The sequence below is a fragment of the Chelonoidis abingdonii genome, chromosome 3 (genome assembly GCF_003597395.2).
Source record: "Chelonoidis abingdonii isolate Lonesome George chromosome 3, CheloAbing_2.0, whole genome shotgun sequence".
In the NCBI taxonomy this organism is placed as follows: domain Eukaryota; kingdom Metazoa; phylum Chordata; order Testudines; family Testudinidae; genus Chelonoidis; species Chelonoidis abingdonii.
This window is the reverse complement of record NC_133771.1, coordinates 215,056,395-215,059,902: the sequence shown is the minus strand read 5'-3', so window position 1 is coordinate 215,059,902 and position 3,508 is coordinate 215,056,395. Positions and strand designations below refer to the sequence as shown.

The 3,508-nt window shown below is 45.1% G+C and overlaps 1 protein-coding gene across 1 annotated transcript in view; it reads left to right on the top strand.

Annotated features, from left to right (window-relative positions):
- The window catches only part of LOC116831086 (cullin-9-like), a 52,063-nt gene that overhangs the window by 27,828 nt on the left and 20,727 nt on the right, over positions 1 to 3,508 (top strand). The window lies entirely within an intron of this gene.

Sequence of the window (3,508 nt, the reverse complement as noted above, 5' to 3'; positions counted from 1 at the left end):
GGTGGAGGATTCAGCAGAGGCTAGAGTCAAAGGGCCTGAATCTCCTCTCCCTGAAACCAGACATACGCCACTGTAACACCATGTGCTTACCTTAAGATGAATGACTTGGAAATCAGCCCTATTGACTCCAGTGGAGTTACTCCTGATTTACACTAGGATGAGTGAGAGGGAAATCAGTTGACTACAGTGAAGTATTTCTAACTTTTCTTACTGTTGGTACATTTGGGTGCTAATTTATTTTGCATAGCTAGAGATCAAACCAGAGCTCAGATCCTCACACTGGGAACTCCAAAGCTCAGTAGAGTTCAGTCCACCTACTCACTCTTGGGGGAAATAAAGTGACAGCGTTATCAACCACAATGTTTAGTTCTCAGTTAGGAATCAGCCTTTGAAGAGGTTGGAGTCACGCCAAACAGATTGCACTGTGAATGTGCATGGCGAAGGAGGAGCTGGTTGAAAGCTGTTTCTGACTCACAGCCCCATAGCTGCTGAAAGGAGAATGTTCTAGATAAGAAACCTAGGCTGGAGAACTTCCTATCAGAGGAATACTATCTCCTTTTATGGCTGCCTGGCTCAGTCGTACTTCTGTTTCCTGCTGGGCATTTCAGAAAATATCTTGTTGGCCATGATGTCCTGCAATCAATATGTGGCCATATGTTACCCACTGAACTATAGCACCATCAAGCACCATCAGCACCTCCATCTTCACCTACATCAGACCCTTGCAAGTCCCCTCTTTGTGGGCTTGTTCCCTGTCTGGTACTGAGAGAAAACCAGATGTAGTTTTGTCCAGTATCACGGACTAGGAAGGCATTCAAGGTCACACTGGTGGATGAGGACACAGCTTTCCCAGAAGTACCAGAATGTCTGATATTCTAGGAATGCATCAGTGACCAACCTACTTGAGGGCAGACTTGGGCAACATTTTTCCAAGCAATTGGCAGATTGTTTAACTCAGCTAAAAACATAGCAGCATCTGTCAATGGGAGGAAATGATTGAGAAACACCCAGAAAATCATGGCAGGTTATCCGATCGGGACCACATTAGCTGGACGAGGGAATGCGACACCCCCAACAGGTCCCTGACAAAATCTGACCTGGCAAGGGGGGCAGGGCAATTACCTGACCACTGAGAATGATCAGATTAGACAACTGGGATCAGGTTGCCAACAAAGAACAGCCAGCAACACACAAGAGAGATATATAATGGCCAGTGCACCTCAGAAGCCCCTGGCACAAATCATCCACCCCCCACACCCCTAATTGCAGATGCTCTCAGAGATGAAAAAGAAAAAAACAAAACCATCCCGAAATACACTGGGGAGGGAAGAATCCCTTCTGATAGAACATATCTGCAGGTGGACCGATTAAAAACACTACCCCAGGGGGGGTTGGGGGCTTGTAGAGGAGGCCCCTTGCCTCTTCAGCCCCGTCATAGCAACATCTCACTACCAGGACATGTTCCAACCTCTCTAAAATCACTATGTTCAACTTACCCGCCACGATTCTATTTGGAGGCGCCCATTCGAAAACCTGCCACTGGTGGGATAGAAACCTCCCGTAAATTTTATAGACCACTCAACCCGTTTCAACATGCCCCCATTCCTATCACTAGTCAACAAAAGTAAATAAGCAATAAACACGACCAAATGTACATGTAGCCAGCGCTGGATACAAGTCTGGCTCTTGTCCCATCTTTAATGGCTAGGCCACATGGTGGGTATTATACAGACAGTGAGGCCCAGTCACGGCTGGTGGCAATGGATATAGACAGCTCCACAAAAATGTTAAAAACAGTAGCTCAGATACTCGTCACAGATGCTCTAGTAATTGCTCTCTTAACGTCCACCAAAGTCATGGAAGTTACACGATGTGTTTGAGGATCTATACCCAAAAATGTTCGCTTCAGAACACTACCAAGTTTTTTGGTGGGGGTTTTGCATCCAGTCTGACTCCACGATCAAGGTTCCACGTGATAGCCACTCCTGATTTATACGCAACGACAAGCAAGACATACTCCAATCATTGTTTTTCCATCAGTGGCGGCATGGAACAGATTACGTGCTAGTGGCCAAGCAATGATAACTGGGGTGATTGTGGTCACAGAAATGAAACTCCTATTCTTTTTGTGCACACAATTTACACCCATTTTAATTCATAACTGGACCAGCTTTCTACGGTGAAAAATCACCCCAGCAGCATGATATTAGCGGTGGTATATCAGATGGAGTTAATTCTGGAACCTCTGCATTTGGTGCAACTTGAGACATCTGAAATGAGACCTGGTCGAGTGCAAGCTGTTTAGTGATGGAAATAACCTACATTAATGAACAAATACAACATAAGCAAAACTTTTATTTAAGATAAAGACAGAAAATGAGATTCTTGTCCTGAATTTAGGTTGACAGCCAACAGCAGTCATCCTCAAGGGAGCATTTTATTCAAATGCTCACAACTCTACATTCTATGCGTTCTATGCTGTAAGATAATTTGGATTTTCCGCCCCTCCAATGATTGGGTGGCTAATAACGAGCAGTAGAGAACCAGGCACAACCCCCACAAATCCAGAATGGCAGAATGGGGAAGCTGGAGGTGGGTTTCAGGGTACGGGCAAAGCCCAGTGCAAAACAACAAGAGGACCACCAGTGAGTAGGGAGGCAGGTGGAGAAACTTTAAAAAATGCGAGGGCCCTGCTCAGAGGGGATTCTCAACACATGATTTGAAGATCGAACATTGACGACACAGTGATAAAATAAGCAATTCCTAAGACAAACATGTCTAAAAGACAATAACCCCAGACTTCACTCCATATATGAGATGTTCACAGAGAGGTGAAGTTGACAGTAGCTGAGGGATCTCACAGATAAGAATGATCCACCATAGTTTGCTTGACAGTCAGTAAGCACTCCACAGGAAGTCAATGCAAATGTGTTCCTGGTGTTAGCCAGAGGTAGAGAATTCACTGATCAGGACACCCGGCTTGCCATTTGGAACACCCCTGCTATTACATCCTTGGTCTCATAGGTGTGGCAAGTGCTGGCAATGGCAAATACTCGGGTCAATGAATGCCACCATGAGACGGGTATCTAAAGAAGGTTAATGATCTGCTCCCAGCAAGGAAGATAAAAAGAAAAAGCTTGAGTAAAACACATCCAGCATAGAAATGGACTGATGTTCATGTGAGGACATCTACAAACGCTTTTCAATGAATGGCACGATATCGGATTTGGGGGATGGGGGAACAGAGACGAAGCCAAGGATACTAACGGTGGCACAGATTCATCAGGAAGAAGTACATGGGAAGGTTAAGGTTTTAGGTCGAAGCCTATAGAACATGAAGATGGTGACGTGGAAAGATTCCCAATGAGCTAGGCTGTCCAGGGATAACTCACTAGAAACACCAACAAAGTGCAAAAATTTCTCAGCTCCGCGAACTTACAGAGAATCGCCATGCGAGAAGGATACTCAAGTCATCGTGGTATTGGTTGGACATTTTGTTTCAAACAGG